Below are 17,951 nucleotides of genomic sequence, written 5' to 3'. Positions count from 1 at the left end.
TCTGAAATATCAAGAAGATTAACCGTAAGATAAAGAGTTTCCGGTCAAACAAAATAAATGACACAACGAACCGCGTACAGCGATGTCTTGATAAGATGGTCGTATAAATAATTGGTAAAATCTGTTAAATATTTAAATTTAAAATAGTAATGCAAATAATTTCAAAGTTATTCATTCATTTAAATCGATTCTATACGATTCTGGATAATTAAGCCAATAATGTATAATATTTTAATGGAACATTTTTAGTCGAAAGAGTACAACTTACATTAGTTGTAATAAACCAATGATTTAATGATACCCGGTTATGATTTAGAAAAGTTTTCTGGAAACTGAACAATGTTTCTCATATGCGAGGCCCCACTGTATCGAGCGGCAAAATATTTGAAAACAAAAGAACTCCTAAATGAAGCCCCAATACATTTGGGCTGTTGAACGGGCATACAAAGCAAATAAACACGTCGCTTTCCATTCGTTCCCCACACTTCACGGCCAGCTAATTAATGACGTTGGTCAGTCGGTTGGCTCAGTTCGGTTCTCCCTCGATGCCAGCCGATCGGACCGGGCCAATATAGAGTGCAGGGCCTATGGAGTGATGCCATTTTGGTTTTCGTTTTCGTTTTGGTTCGGGGTTTTTGAAACTGGGACCCTATATATATACATATATATATATATTCTTTGGCCCGGTGACGGTGTCGTAAGTGAAGTGCCAATAAACACGTGATTTACTTAAGCTGTGATCCGAGCGGCAGGGACGTGGGCTCTCTGGATCTCTGGAACGGTCAAAATCATGGGGCTTATCGCTGCCATCGGCCATCAAGATGCCGCTCATTAATTTTAAAATTAGGCGGGTTTTCAAGAAGCGAAGAGGCACCGAGAAATGATGTCCACCTTTTGGTTGAAGACCGACTAAACTGGCCATCCCAAACCCATTTCCCAATCCCCGGTGCCCGTTGCCCGTTGTCCGATGCCCGTTGCCCGATCCCCGAGAGACCCCGATGCATTGGCGACCGACCATGAGTGCATAAATTAATTAAGTCGGTCGGAATGGGAACGTGTCGACCTTTTGTCTGGCATTGTGGCGAAGATGGCGGCTGTGGCTCAGAGCTGAGAGCTGAAAGCCCCACTGCACGTATATGTAGATACAGATACAGATACATGGACGAAGGACTGGGGGACTGTAGAACGTAGGACGTTGTAAATTAAAAGCCGCGGCCGGGTCCTTTATATGCAGCTCCACCACAGTCACAGACTGAGTCATTTGCATTTTGCCAGCCGACCAGCCTGATTATGAAAGATGCTGCGTGGGTGATAAATGGTCGTTGTGTCAGTCCGAAAAAGCGAAAACCCCCAGCGATTGTTGCACTTTCGAGAATCGCGGGGAATGAATCGCTCGGCAATGGTTTCATTCAACCCCATCGCAAAAGGCCAAATGGTAACCCCTTGCTGGGTGAAGATTAGCCCAGACGTCCTGCCAAAATTTATTTGTGTGTTCATCCCTCGACTGCTGACAAGGGCCGTGGCCAAAAGCCAATGCCAAAGCCAAAGGCTACACAAATCTAATAGATGCCGATTGAGATTTAATTATTTCACTTAATTTCATGGCTGACTTCGTGGCTAACTCGCCTGTCTTCGCAGCGAACAAGTTAATGAAGCGAATAAATTTCTTGGCAATTATTTTGCGGATTGTTTTAATTGACCGCAAAGGGCTGCCTGCATAGATAAATGAGTGACTAGCCAAAGGAAACGAGAGGATAAGACATCGAAGGACGCAGCAGGAGTTCGCTAATTAACTAATTGGCAAGTCGTTAACTTCTGAGCCAAAGGGATTTTCCCTCAAGCAAAGATGAAGCAACTACACCTGCAATTTGTACCAGTCCACATCTATTACATAGCTCGCTTTTCTTTTTTCACACGATCTTCTCGCATAAAAACCGACTTTGTTTATGATGAGTGATTGTTATGAGTTGTCAAAAAGGCATGACACACGGCCGCATGTGTGAAGGTCCTGTGCGCAGGGATGGTTGTTGTGATGGCCACGGCCGTTAAGCAGGAAATCCACCAGGATCTGGTTAGAGTATGCCGTCAACATATGCAAATAGACTTGTCTACGGAGTCAAACCGAAGGTGGCCAAGAGGACGAAGTACCCGGCGTGGTCCTTCCATCGGTTTTCCACCCTCGCATAGGTACAACGCTGTCGACACCGCCCCCTGATAACAATCAACCCCGTGCGGCGGCATCGGCGGGAGTTTACTTTAATGTTTTGACAGTAAAATAAACATATCCAAGTGCGGCTCTCATCAGACGCGAGTGTGGGTGGGTGCATGGATAGCTGGGTGGTTTTTTGGTGCGCATGCACACGTATGTATTTGCTCCCCTACCTTTGTAGTTTGAGTGGCATCAAATGTGGCAGGGTACACACATGTTAGCACCGACGGAGGAGGAGGACCGCCGCCCAAGCACATAGATGTCAAATATAATTCATCATCCTGGCGAAACATCAAAGCCAGCCCCTGCATGGACCAAGGATTGAGGACCAAGGACCAAGGACCTGGGCACAAGGCTACCGGCATGAACAAACACAAAGTCGCCAACAGCATCATTATCAGTTGGTCCACTGTTTTTGCCCGGTCAAGTGGGCCAAGCCAAAATCCAGAGTTTCGTCTGGACAGGGTGTCGAAATGAATGGAGTGCACTGGGATTTGTAGAACTGAAATAGAAATCATGAAAGTTCGATTCTTAAATTGGCTGAATATAGCTTTATATTTAGCTTTACAACTTTAAGCTTAGCTTTAAAAATCAGATTATATTTGGAGATATGTAACATGAAAATGACACAATCTTCTTTAGTAGAATAAAAGCGCTGCTTGTTGAGATACATATCTTCCCAATAAACTGGAACGTTTTCCATTCTGTTAGTGTACTGAATAGTTAGTAGCTTTGAATTCCCTTAGTACTATCAACTTTTTATACGTAGCACGGCAGAGTTTTTCCAATTGCTCAACTTATTTATAGCTGGCTTTTTAGAGACTCACTGCTTTACCGCAGGGCAAAGAGCGGCACTTAGGTCGAAGGATTCGCACGACGTCCTTTTAAATAATTAATGTCAATTAGAGCCAAATCTAACTTTGGCCATCAGTCTGAAGGACTTAAAAAGGCACAAACTCTTACTCGTTTACCTGTTCAGTTCCAGTGCTGCTAACTGCTAACGGGAACTGCCTGATGTTGGGCTGTCTGTCATAAATATTTTATAACATCAATTACCAAGCACTTAACTTTCATGAATTTAATACGAAAGCTTCAGCTGCTACCCAGGGTAGATACTCACTCACTCACTCATTCATTCACTCACTCATTCATTCATTCATTCATTTATCTTGTGTGCCAATGACGAACAATCAACACTCAGCACTCGATGTCACATTTTCGCAGTCGATTTTCTTCGATGCGAGACAAGTGTAAGCCGGCAAAAAACACACATCTGCACACATATGTTTAGAGTATCGATATATCAGGGTATCCTGGTCCATCCGGAGCGACCACCCCAAAAAAGGGGACCATCCCGATTTGGTGAAAATACCAAGACTGCCGTGATTTACTTCCCCTTCGGTGGAAGAGAAATCCCAAATAAAATAAAATTAAATACGCATCAGGAGCACAAGTGCTTAAGGCCCGCGGCCAGGTCTTCAGTCCCTCGCCTGCCTGATAAAAACAATATCAGTGGCCCACCCAAAACGGGAAAAAAAGCCCAAAATCCCACCCCCTTTTTCCCACCGAAGGACGAGCGTTTGGGCCAAGATTGGAGGCAAGTATCGCATGAAGCGGCGCGTGCCGATGACGCACAATTCCCCCATTGATATTCATGGTCGATTTTCGACCCGATATACTATACGATACTACCCGTTCCCATACCCATATCCATTCCCATACCCAAGTTCATTCGCAGGGCAGAAAACAGAGCGGAAAACAAAACGGTGCACACATAAATAAATAAAATTTATGGCAGCCAGTCGTCCCAATTGGATTTCGGGGCACTTGTAGTGGGTCTTTGATATGCCCGATTATTTCTGTTTGATTGTTTGATTAGATCGGCGGGCCGGAATCCGGTGAAATGTGGCCAAAGGAACAGCAAGCTTAGTGGCATATGCTGACTAAGTTACTCCTGCGGCAGTGAGGGGCATTATACTGATTAATTCGATTGGAGGTGCAGTGATGTACCATAAGTTATTGTACTGAATATACAGTATTTATGATGTGTATTCATCGGATTCATAAGGACTGCCACTTTGAAGAGATTATACTCACATTCGGAATTAAGGATTTAACTTTTCAAGTGTTTAGGGTCTTAAATTCATAAGTTCTAGAAGATGCCAACCTTATTTTTACTACAGTATGCATATTATATCGTATGCATTAGTTTCATTAGCTTCTTCCTGTACAAGTTTATATAAATGCTAGAAAAACCATTCAGCCATTAATACACTTCCTAATTGTGTTTTCCCTTCTCTCAGCATCACTGCAGCATCTATTAATTTCAATTAAATGTGGAATACAAACTCCCCTTGAAGTACTATTTAACCAATCCTGGCTACACGGACGCACCCCCGCGAAGAAGGATTGATTTCCATCTGCCCAGTCTCACATCCGCAGCGTTTCAGCATTTCAGCATTTATTCCGGCCAAATCGAAAGGGCTCTAAAGTCTCGGTTTATCTAAATGCTGCATTGTACTGCTAAAGTGTCCCCTGAGATTTTCCGAGGCGTTGAAGCGTGCCACCCCGGTTTTGGGCCAACAAAATGCAGTGGTTTCCGGTTCGCCAGCGACCCCAGGAACTGGCTGTGTATAGCTTCGGCTACAGTGGGAGTTAATTCGCCAAAGTCAGTAACCTCATCAAAGAACGGCTAACCGTCTGTCGACTATGAAGCCGGTTGGTGGGGGTCCTTCGGCTGTGGGGTGTCGTCTACTCCACCGTCGCCGCCACATTAAATTCACGCCAAACGACGTGAGGCGCATATGTTTATGAGTCTCGTCGAGATTGAAAGCCAGGGAGTGTACGGGCATGGAGGTGGCATGCCCATGGTTAACCGAAAGCGAGCCAGGACGCTCCGTGCATAAAAGCCTCATGGTCACCGTTTGCCGATGCTCAGCTCTGGGCTTTTGCCTCTTGGCTTTTTCTCCTCGCCGCACGCTGCCTGCTAATGGATTTCGTGGCACTGAATTGAAGGGTTAGGGTCATGGGAGAAGTGGCAGTGCCAGTGGATGAGGCACGGGATGGGGAGTGGCAGAAGTGGCAGCAGTGGCCGCTTTTGGCCGCGCAGCATGCTTTCAATTTACTTCCACTTCCTCCACCAGACGCCCCGGCTTTGTTATTGTTGTTGCTCTGACTTACGCACCGTGAATGAATGCCAAAGGCGCTGAAGGGGCGGGGCAGGCGGTGGTGCCCGGGGATGCGATGCCACAGGACGATACACGGCACAAAATCACAAGTTGTTCAATTAAGCCAAAAGCTATAGGCATTATACATAATATTGAATTTAGATGCAGTTTATATCACTTTTCATTTAAGAAAAAATTAAATCACAAAAAATGCAATGTACGCAAGAAATTACACTATAAAGTAAAGCCGAAAAAACTTATCAAAATATTAAATTAAATAGAAAACTACTACTAATAAAAAATATATACTTTCTCGAGAATTATCTTAGAAATATATACCTATTCGCACTTTTTAAAGGATTATTTTAATATTATATTATATTTGTAAAGCTGACTGCCTTTGTATGTAATTTCAATTTTAAATATGTTTTAATATCCCCGTTTTAAATCCCACTAACATTTCTCTCAGTGCACAAACAGGCTTTCGGTGCACTCGACTTTCACACTAACGTAATAAAGAGCTCAACGACACTCAAATTGAATACGTCTCATGGTGCGAATGCCGTAATGATTTTCTATGTGGAACTCGATGCAGATAATGGGGCGATCTAGGAAACCACCCAAACATCCCCCTAACCGCCCAGCCACCCAGCCGCCCATCAACTCCCCCCTTTTTCAAGGACCACCCCACGTAGCGTCTGCGGGCTGGGCGTTTTTGTTTTTGTTTTGGTTTTTGTTTGCCTGCTGATAGAAATTAACCCCTCAATTGAGGTTGAATTTAATTTGGCGCAAAATGGCAAGGGGGTGTGTTCCATCCGGCGATGGTGAGTGTGTGTGTGTTTTTGGGTGTGTGTGCGTGCTTTCCGGCGGCTGCTCACTTCGCTGCTGAAAGTAATATCGCTGTTAACGCTAAAGGGCCATTGTCAAATTGTCTCTTATTAATTATGATGATGCGTGTGCCGGTTTTCCGAAGGGGTGGCTACTACCCACCCACTACTACTCGAATGTGGAATGCAAATTTCTGGATCTGGATGTGGATTTGGGTCTGGGTCTGGGTCTGGCGTCTTTAACGTAATTTATTGCGTTCTGCTCGGTGCGAACGGCTTATGGCCCAGTGAAAAGTTAAGGCCGTAAGGGTGTTCATATCTGGTGGGAGTTTTTGGGGGAAATCCTTCTGCTATTTTCGGAGCAGGGCGGGATGAGCACGGAGTGGAGCACGGCGATAAGGTGGGCAGAGCGTTCTCGACTCCGGGTGAATTGATTTGGGACGAAACTATGCACGGCACCCATGCAAAGTTTGCTTAATTTAGCTCAGACAATGGGGCTCCAGTGAACAATGGCGCACAATGCCACCATCATCATCATCGTCATCATCACCACCATCACCATCGCCATCATAGGGAGCACACACTCTTGTGGTGACCATAGAAGCCCCCACAATCGAGTTTTCGGGATCCTTCGAATGCAATTCGACAGCTTTAACTCCCGGAGGAATTTCGAATGAAGACAGCTAAAAATTGTAATCAAAAAGGGTTAATGGTAAGAACTTCTCTATTAAACTTTAACTTTAAAGTGCTTGAGGAATTTACGCATAAAGATCTTAAGAAACATACTTTAACTTCAAAAGATTTTTTTAAGCTAATCTGTACTTTAGTCAACCCATTCGTTTAAGAATCTCCCTAATTAGCATCTCGCATTCATTGTTGCATTGCAAACTCCCCACACGATATGTGACTAATATAAGCCAGTGGACACCTCAGGTGTTGCGGCGTGCCACATCTCTCAGTCGCAGTCGCTGCAGCTGGATGACCCCCAATGTGCCACAATTTATGGAGGCGCAGCAAGTCGCCTAGCGCCCGCTGATCGCCTCCTGCGAATCGCGTTACATTCACCGGCGATATTTCACTGGTTTATTAAGTTAATTTCATATATCACAACTGCAGGCGCCAGTCGCTTGTAGGGCATTTGACTGGATGAGGATGTGGATGTGGATGTGAATGTGGATACTCCCGCTCTCCTTGCGACCAGGACAAGCTGCTCCTCGCAGCTTGAGCTCGTTACTTTGATGCATTTGGGGCGCGCGTTTATTTGTGGACGCCACTTGCACAACAGCGGGGCACTACACTTGGCGAAAATCTATAGTTTACTTATTCTTTCAAATTTAAGAATCTCAATAACTTCAGATCTTAAGTCAACTAGAGGTGCACTTTATTTAAAGCCGAATTTATATTGAATAAATGTATAATATAGCTTTACTTTCGATGTTTTCTCTTTGAACTTTCCTTAGTAAGTTTTTCACAAAAAATATGTATTATTTATTTATTTGCCAAACTAGCGCCACAAGCTTAATTTATTATTCAATAATCTATACACGATTTTTAATTTGGGTGAGACAGCATTCATTTACTCTTATTATCAAGCCTAAAATAATATATAAAATCTAAAATATGATATGATACATTTGAACTTGAACTTGAACATCATATGTTGAACATCATATGTTTTTTCAGTATCAGTTTTTTCTTTAAGTGCACTTCCTTCAAGCTGACCAAGCTAACTCGTTCTGGCGTTTGCAACTGCATTAAAACCCGCAACTTGGTCTCGATTAAGATAGCTCACCGAATCTGTGGCCCAAACGAGCCATGCCCAAATTGGCAACATCACTCAATTGATTTGCAGGCTCTTCCCCCAACCCGTATCCCCTCACCCCTTACCCCATGCCCCTTCCCCCACAAAAAAATCGAATGTTTTTTAGGGCCGGCGACCGCCCATTAGCCACATGCGCGCCTGCGTGACACAACGGCATCAATCAAAGTTTCACCCGTTCCCATGACGTATGTGTTTGAGTGGGTGGTGGGTGGTTCCACTTATGGGTGGGAGGCATTCGGCATTGGGTTTTCGCGGCCGCCGGGGCGACTTTTTCCATAGGCGTGTTGTATTGGATTTGTGTGCGCCGGCTGCGCGTAAAAAGACATTTTGACAAATTCAAGTAGCGCCATCTACACTCGACTTTAATAGCTTTTATACTGCTTGTCACGATATTTCATCAGTCAAAGGGGCCGTGGCCCAAACCACGGCCCACACACTAGAATAAATGGGTTGACACACACACACATGCCACACGGTGGCAGTTGGAATATAAAAAAAAAACAAAAAGAAGGAGCCCAGTGGAAGCGCGAATTTTATTCGATGTTATTCCCATTTGAAAATGAGTTATTGACACATGTAGCCACCCCTCGAAAAAAATAAAGGCAGAGCCCAAAAACCGCAGGACCAGCTCTAGATCCCCAATCCCCCGTCTTCCGTTTTCCGTTTTCCGATCCCCCGGAAAACTTGGAATCATTGCGTGGGAGCGGCCGGGCAAAGAGCGTGCATAAATTTTGGCTGCCTAAATAGAAAAAAGCAAATAAAACAGGGGGACTACTCCCCTTTGTTTTTCCCCCCGATTGCGATTTGCCTGCTTTCTTTGCTCCGATTTGATTTATTTTATTTGCTTTGTGCGGCGCCGCAAGTGCTTCGCCCAATGGTTTATTAATATCGTAGGCGTTGCAAGTAACGTGCCGCTTGTGTGTGTGTGTGTGCCCCAGTGATTCGCCAGCCGGATACGTTATTATATTATACCATATTGCCACAGCGCGTGGAAAGCGGCTAATCAAATATCCCTCATTATGGTCGTTATAACTTGCAACACCGGCGACTACACGAGTTATTTCGATTGATGTGGGGTTAGCCCAGCTAATTTTGAGGTTTTCTTGGGGGTAAAATCACCAAACGAAGAGTAATTGTGGTTAAACGAGCTAAGTAAAAGTTAACTCTATCGATATAAACATTTGCAAGCTTATACTTTAAAGATTTATCTTAAAGAGGCCTAGATTGTAGATAAAAAAGGAGGAATAGTTTGCTTTTCACTGCGCAAAGTTTATTAAAATAGCGAGTGACCCATTAAAAAGTAAAAGTTTCAAGAAAATCTTATAGTTTTACAAAGTCTCATGCTAAAATGAAACTGAAAAGAATATACATATATTGTTTAAATAGAATATGAGCCATAATATAATTTCAAAACAGTCACATTGCTTGAACAAAACGAACTTAAAGTTCTTAAATTTCCAAACGACTCATGAAAACATCCAAGATAGAACGAAATAAATGACCATGAAAATCTTTAAATACAGATGAGTTTACACAAATACCTTCCCTTAAAGATCCGTGTGGCCAACTAAATCCCGACTAAATGGAGCAGGATGCCAGAACTAGTTAGATGACTGATTGATGAAGTAGATGAACGAACGGACAAGTGATGAAGCGGATTGCGTACGTGTGGTGCCGCATTAGATATTCATACGCACCGTGGTCCGGATTTGGCCACCAGGAATAGAGATTTGCAGATTTGGGGGGCGATGAGACGAATGTCCTGGGGCCGCCCAGCCGCTGTTGCTGTCTGATAAATCACATATTTTCGCTGATCAAATCAATCTAATTGACATCACTCAAAATGATGGCGGAAAAGTTTCCACATTCATTTTCGCATTTGCAAAAAGAGCAGCAAAAAAGCCGGGCGAAAAATGCGAATAAATGAGTTCCACCCCCAAAACGAACGCCCCAGGCTCTGTTTTGGTTTAATGGTGGCTCTGTTTTGCTCTTGTGGTGCGTTCCCATTCCGCAGAATCCAGCATCCATCTCCACATATATACCATGTAGCCCACCTACCATCTGCCATCTCCCATTTCCCCAGTTGCCTATGCGGTAAAGCAGCGTGATTTATTTTCATTCCGATGGCAACGCCACCCAAATTCGACGCTCCGTCATCCTGACATTCGAATTGAAATGCAAATTCTGACGAATGTGCGCTGGTTTTGGGCACATACCCATCCGGACGGAGTGGAGCGGTACCGGGACGTGGGATGGGGTTACGGGAATCCAGCGAGCAGCGACGGATTGACTGACGAATGACTCCCGACAGCCAGCGGCGACAGTAGGCGGTAAATGAGCGAGCTATCCATGTGTGTCACTTTCTGGAATCGGGAATACCACACTCCTCCTATATACATACACCATGCATCAATGTACACACACTCACTAATGCCCCACCGTATCCACATAGATATGGATTTGGATCTGGATGTGGATATGGAATAAGGGGTATTACAGGTATGGGGCGCACCTTCGCATGTGCGTGCCATTTCACATGCAACCCACGCCATTTGAATTGAATAGCATCTCATTTACTCTCGCATCATTATTTTTTATTCGAGGACGAAATCCGGCTGGCAAGCCGTGTCCAATCGATTACTGGAGTGTGGAGTCGCCTGCCTTGGAATATATCGAAGGAGTTATCCTTTAAAGTGGATTCAAATGAGCACTTGAAGGCTGAGATTTGAGACCATTAACTTGACGGGATTATTAGAAGCTATTCAATTGATTTCTAGGGTATTGTATCTGCATAAAACATCTGCTTTAAATTTGTTACTTCAATAGTTAATGCTGCAGTCTTTAAAAAAATCCTTTTCTTATTACTATCAAAAGAGCCCAACTTTAGGAGCCCACTTCATCCACATCCCCAATTTTTAGTTTCCCTTATTAATGCAAAATAACCCAGGCTATGTAATCAGGGTCTATGCTTCCCACATGGGCAAATACTCACCCGGCAACTCCGGCACTTTGTCCATCCTCCATTTTCTAATGAAAACTGTCGGGCATCGTCGGTTAATTCAACATCTGCAAAATGCAAGGATGTACATATTTTTAAAACAATGTCTGCTACCAGGCGGGCCTACTTAAAGCCGGGGCATCATCCGCACGGAAAGGATTCCGTATCCCGGAGACCGTCCATCAGCCAGGACGTATGTAGTACGTGGTGTCGGCCAGCATGTAAATGCTGCTTACAGGCCCAGACAATATTAACAATTCCCCGCAACTTGGCCGACACCGTGCTCAAAGGGTCCTGCCTCTCCGCGTGTGTGTGTGTGTGGGTGAGTGTGGGTGTGGGTGTGTGCTCTGGGTGAGAGCGGACATTATATGCACATAAAGTGCTCTGCTCCTTCAACTGCAAGCGTCCTGCGGGAACCATGTTTGTGTTTTTGTCCCCGCCGTCGCTGCTCCTTGGCCACGTTAACAACTGTATCCCTTGTGGGCGCTCTCATTCGATGTAGGCGAGGATGTGGATGTGGATGTGCACGAGGATGGCGATGGGGATGTCCTTCGTGCCCTGTAGGAAATGCCGGCAGGCCGTGTCCTGGCATCGTCCTAAAAGTATGCTGCAAAGTTTTTTCGATTTTAGCGAAATTCGGCATGATCGTGAGGGTAGAATATTTATGGTCATTCAGGGATGAAAGTGCAGAATGAAATTATATAAGTTTCTTTAAATTTTGTTTAGAAATTATATGGATTTTAAAAATGATATAATTGTAAGTTAATAAAATTCAATATGAACTCATGTTTAAAGTATAGTTTTAGAGCTATTTTCTGATAAAGTTCTTACGTTTGAATTAAAGTATCTATCATAACAATATTTTAATATATATATTATCGTATATATGGTACGATACCATTGTCTTTAATTCATTAAAAATCCGTACTCCTTATATCAACATATCTCTATACCATCCACATATGAACAATCATGTGTGACTAACACTCATGTGGATGTGCCTCCTGTGTGTTGTTCTTGGACTTCCACCGTTGCACGTTGTCAGTGACGTCGTCGTCGTCGTCGACGTTGTCGTTCTCGTTGTCGTTCTCGTTTGGCGTTGTCGTTTGGCATTGTTGTTGTCGTTGTCGGTCTCGGCGGTCCAGTGGAGTCGAGTCGCTGGTGGAAGGAAAGTTGTTCAAGTGGCAGCTTAATTCGCATAAAATGAAAACACGCTGTCTACATTGTTCCTACAACTTTTCGAGTTTTTTATGGCACTTAAAATGGCTGCTAGACAAAGGCTTAACAAACGGCTACTGCAGGATCTATGGCTCCTGCTCTCTCATTTTGTAACGTATGTATGTCTGTGGGCCCCCTTCATTTTGGCCAACTTGAAGGCAATAATGGCGTATCTAACTGGCTTATTAAAGCCGGTCCAGTCTATTCGCAAAAAAATGCTATCTACTTCGCTCTATGCTGAGGTGAAAAAATCAAAGTGAAAGCCAGCAACTGATTCACAACGTGGATATGGATATGACCCCTTTTTAAAGTGTCACCTCCACAGCTCAACACTCCTGGCCGAAAATCAATAAATGCAAATTCATTTTTATTGTTAACATTTAAATAAAAGGTTGGACTTCATGGGCAGGATACAATGTAAAAAACCGGGGAATGCCACCTCCGATAAACCAACATCAATGAAAGCACTCACATTTTTTTACAAACTCTACCGTTCCTCATCCACAGGCAGCAGACCCTTGCGGATCCACATCCCAAATCTCCACTTCGCCCAGTCCACCTGCTCCATGGACATCATGCAGACATCAGCCATCGGGGTGTTAAACGGAATATTCGCAAATAATCGACATTTTAAAGCAGGAAATTTAAGGAATTTAAACAATCACTTTCGGGTAATTCAATTTAAACTTAAATTGATGAGTACATAGGTCAGAAACTAGCACTCAAATCTATGTTAAACTTATTATTTTTTAAGAAAATAATATTGTCAACTAACTTCAAGTTATTATTCATTCACATATGTATCTTTACCTTTTTACCCTTTAAGATATATGTCTTAAATCTAATTGTTGGGTTTTAAAATTTAGATGCAAGGAAGTTATACTTTAAAGTAAAGTTTCATTTCTACTTGAGAATTGTCACCCCTATGAAGTTCAACGTCTAGGGATGATAATAAAGACATTATATAAGAATTTGTGTCGAAAAAATTTCACTACTTCCTGCAATTGGAGGCTGGTATTTTTTAATGACAGCCAAAGGGGTTGCCAAACAAAGCGTGCCAAGCGAATGAACAGCTTAATCGCCAGCACGAACGCTAAACACTCACTGTACAAGTGGCTCCCGCTAAATGCGACCCCTAAAAGCCATAAACCAAACCCGTTCGTTTCCCCGTCTGCTAGTTGTTGGTCTTTTCATAGCTGGACGATTTTACTGCCCAGTCTCAGCTGGTCCACTCAACAATTCTAGATTTATGAGTAGTTAAATTGTTCGGAAATGATCTGATAAAAATGTGTCCCAAAGCAGTCAGTCATATTAATTTATTGTTCGCGAAAACAAATAAATCTTTTGTATGGGCAATAGCTAAATTTACTATTCATTGCAAAGTAGTGAAGGCGTTTTCTAGTTGCGAATTAGGAGCATAACATATTAATCACAGAAGTAATTATAACAATAAGCAAAACCAGTGATTTTACGTTGCCTCTATTCTCATTCAAAAACAAATTCCACTTTTTATGGTGAGAATGGGCTGAAAGCATTAATAAAATATGTTTGTTTAGAAAAGAAAATTAGCAATATTTCGCAATAATTTACACACATAACAAGGCTACCCGAAGAAATGTGCGTGCAGCGCTGCTCTGCATCGAAATAAAGTATTCATATAAGTATTCATATCGCACTCATATGGGTGAATGGTTGGTTGGCTGGTAGGCAGAGGCGTTGAATTCAGTCTACCATCAAATGAAACAAATTCTAATTTAGTCGAACGCGAGAAATACATAGTTGCATGCGAACAAAGTAGACTCGTTCCTAGACGTTCCTAGGCACGATGAATATTCACGTTTGCACCGAAATGTGGAAATTGACCCAAAACCCGGGAATTTTTGCACCACGAGCGTGTCAAGCGAGTGTTTAGGAATTAAACTTAACTATATTTTGCTGGCACTGTCGATGCCCAAAATGTATTACCCATTTCTGGAGCAATCAATCGAGTGCCTAAGCTATACATAAGGTATGGCAATTCCCACAGACCAAAGCCACGATAGCAACGACCCTTCGTGTAGGTCCAACTTCTTGCTCCACTGCACCCAAGTGCAATCCGGTTGCATGTGGATGTGGATGTGGCCAAGTGGCCGTCTCATTTCTACGGTGTTGCTGTTGCAGTTGCAGTTTAGCGGTTATATTCTGCATAAATGAATATGTAATTCATTTTATTATGGTGCAAATTGCGAATTGAATTGTTTTTAATTATTCCATACTCCGCTGGCGACCGCCAATTTTTCCAAACCGCACACACAAAAAGTCTAGCCAGTCGGTTAGTTACGAGTGTATGAGCACGAACAATTCGTACTCATACTTATTCGCGATCGGAAACAAAATACTTTTGGACACAAAGACTAAACAAAACTGTTAATTAAGTTGGCTGTACTAGCTGTAGTATGCATGGTTTTAGCGGAAAATAGTGAGACGATTTAAATATAATTGTTGCATGTTCGCCTTTTTCGACTCTAATTATATTTCTCGAGTCGAAAATAATGCAAATGCGGAGATTCATGAAAAAATTCTTTAATCTATTTATTCCAATTAAACTTAATGAGCTTAAATTAATAGGTATATTTTATACATTTTTGCAATTACATTTGGAAAGTTGAATTAATAAAAATAAGTTATTCGAATTCATTATATTTAGTTACAATTTTGCGCTTTCAGATTTTTTAAGAATATGCTGTTAGTGTCCTAAATTAAATTGAGAAAATTAAGAGAGTGAATAGTAACTAGTACAGATTATATATACTCCCTAGTATTTTAAGTAGTTTTCAACCCCAATCTAAACGTTTTAATTTCAGATCCCCTCGGAAATTCAAAAACCGATAAATCATAACACTAGTGAATTTGACCTGTGACATGTGCACTTAACACATACTTTAGTTTAATACACTTTACGATGACCGTCCTCGGACCATCAAAGTGAAACAAAAGTGCTATGCAAATTTGGCCTGCGTTTCGTGTGCGCCTCGTAGCATATACATACATATAACTTGGTTCTCGACTGGTTCTCCGCCTTTTGGCCATAACAAGAGCGAGGCCGAACTGGCCTAAAACAGCTAAAACAGCCGGCTGCGGCTGCTTTCTTCAACTAATTAAAAATTCCAGCGCCGCAATTGCGAAATTGGCCTCTTATCGGTTGGTATCATCGACGCCACGAAGGCTTAAACATGATGCGCTGATGAATAGCTGCCTAGGCCAAAGGGAGTATGGTACATACATATACATACTGTACGTTTTGGTATGGGGAAAATGGAAAAGCATATTTATGAATACGATTATTTAGCCCATGATAATTTTTTGTTTCTCTCGCTTTGCAGGTTTATTTTGCAATGTCGATGCGGCGATGTGGTGCCCGCAAAAGCGACGGAGGCGTTTTGCGAAACAATTTCTGTTTATGGTCGCAGACACGCGACGTACTACTACTATACATAGTTGCGTGGCTTTTCATCATACGAATAAAAAACATAAATAACAAGCCCAGGAGAAAACTCTTTCGCGCTGCCACCGGGCATTTTTTAAACGCATTGCATTTCGCAAGTCATTTTTTTGCGCGCCGCGGCGAAATTAATGAAAATTTGGTCCAGCACCTTGGATTGAAAGAATTCAGGAGTTTTGGCTACCAAACTCTTAAGTTTTAAGATGCGATTCTGGCTCAGAAACCCCTCCTTCATAACTTTTACTTTAAATAAATACTTAAAGATTTCAGTTCATGTAAGCATTAGTTAAATAGCGAAATATGAATAAAGACAACTATATACGTATAAGAAATCTATGACACATGTTTTTTGAGTTATTATTCAAGCCTGATTGATTTCTAAGTATCTGTATTTATACTTTTTTTTAAATTATACCTTTTTTTTAAGAAATAATCTTGGAAAATTATAGTTTTGCCACCTTAACCAACTGGCCAATCAATTGATCAGCGTAATTATAGCCACTCATATATCTGGTAGCGCTTTATCTGATTTATCTGATATCTGAATTTTATCTAGTCATGAACTAGCTAGATATAATTAAATGTCACAATCGATATTAAAGTTCCATTCCATTGCATGGTATCTATTCTAGTACTATCAATATGATAAGTTAAGTATGTATAATTAAATTCAGAAGGTGGCTTTAAAACCTTAAAGAATTATTGGTGTCTGCTTTTTGATCTAGATATCATAATAACATGTAATACCTTCACTAGACTACAATGTTGTGTTATAAATATTTAAAGATTTACTGTATAAATAAAATCCTCTAGTTAAACTTTACCACCTTGATTGTTTTACTTTCTTATGCCGAACGTATCACGCAATTGTAGTAAACAATACTCACATGGTTGCGCTGTGGGACCTGGGTTCAATTCAGCCCAGTTAGTGGCGGTAGTAGTTGCCGTTGGCCGGGTGCAAAGTCCACGAGGAACCGGGGGTCACTTGTAAAGCTTCATCGTGTCCGGGGTCAGGGCGTTGCGTTATAAAACGCCAAGACGTTGTTGACAAGCACGTGACAGTAAACTTTGTGTGTTTGTGTTTGTTTACGCCGTGTGGAATCGTTGATCTGGCTGATATGGTGCTCCCCACCTTGGTCCAATCAGGGGCACGCACTTTTGGGTTATTCACAACTTTCGGGTATTTGCCACAAACGCACCCACCTCCAGCTAATACCTCCACCTCCACCTCCAAATGCCGCCCACCACCCACCGCCCAGTGGCACACAACCTGTTTGTTCGTTCGGCCTTGCGCGCCCACTCTCGCCCATGATGTGCGCATTACCGAGTTCGAGCGCATACTAGTTGTGTGTTGCATGTTCGCTTTTGGCCAAAAGCGCCGCACTCGGTTGCAAAACAGAGAGAGAGAGAGAGAGAGCGGCGCAGAGCGCCAGCCAGAGCGGGGGTTCGAAAGTTGCGCATGTGCCGTGGAAAACGGGTTTTTCTCCTGCGGTGCAAGTGAGACGGTTGCATATTCGCGGGCGGCACTGCTCTTTCCAGGTGGGCGGCGGGCGGTGGGCGGTGGTTGCAACTGGAACATGGAAAGTGGAAAATGCTCCGCCTCCTTGGATTCCGCGAGATATATGGCCAAAATGCTACGGCAGGCAGCCTTGGTATTTTTAGGTTACGAATTTGCCCAGCTTTTAATTAGTACACATGGTCGAAAAAAACAAGGGGGGTGGTGGGTGGGTGGCATATTCGCATGGCCAGTGGGCGGTGGTGGGTGGTGTTTTGGTGGGTGGCGACTGTTTATGCTTCTTTATCATACCTGTGATCCAATTTAGAAAAACCATGCAGCCGGTCAAAATAGCCAATTAACTCGCTGCTGATCAAAGGCAGAGCAATTCCCGTTCAAGGACTCCAAAAAGGCCACAAGCGATCCGAAAACTAGACAGCTTTCGGTGGATTTTGGTGCACTGGAAATAAATGATTATTACATATAAATTTCAAATTAAATTTGAGAAGTTAAGGTAGTATTTTATTATTTATCGAATTATCTTAGTAATTAGCTAAAACATTTCATTTGAAGTATTTATATGAATCTCTTCTTAAGTGGAGATAGATATGTAAAGTTTAGCATGGGTATCCACTAGTTTAAACTGACCTTTAATAGCTACTAGAAGCTGCTTTTACCAGTTCTTTGTTTCAAAATTCATTTAATTTGATATTCTAAGTGTACTCGAACCCCCG

The 17,951-nt window shown here is 42.6% G+C and overlaps 1 pseudogene; it reads right to left on the bottom strand.

Moving 5' to 3' along the window:
• Window positions 1-238: 238 nt before the first annotated feature.
• On the bottom strand, window positions 239-17,072 carry LOC117140760 (annotated as a pseudogene).
• Window positions 17,073-17,951: the final 879 nt, after the last annotated feature.

This window comes from Drosophila mauritiana, chromosome 3L (assembly GCF_004382145.1).
Source record: "Drosophila mauritiana strain mau12 chromosome 3L, ASM438214v1, whole genome shotgun sequence".
NCBI classification, from domain to species: Eukaryota; Metazoa; Arthropoda; class Insecta; order Diptera; family Drosophilidae; genus Drosophila; species Drosophila mauritiana.
This window is presented reverse-complemented; position numbering and strand designations above follow the sequence as displayed.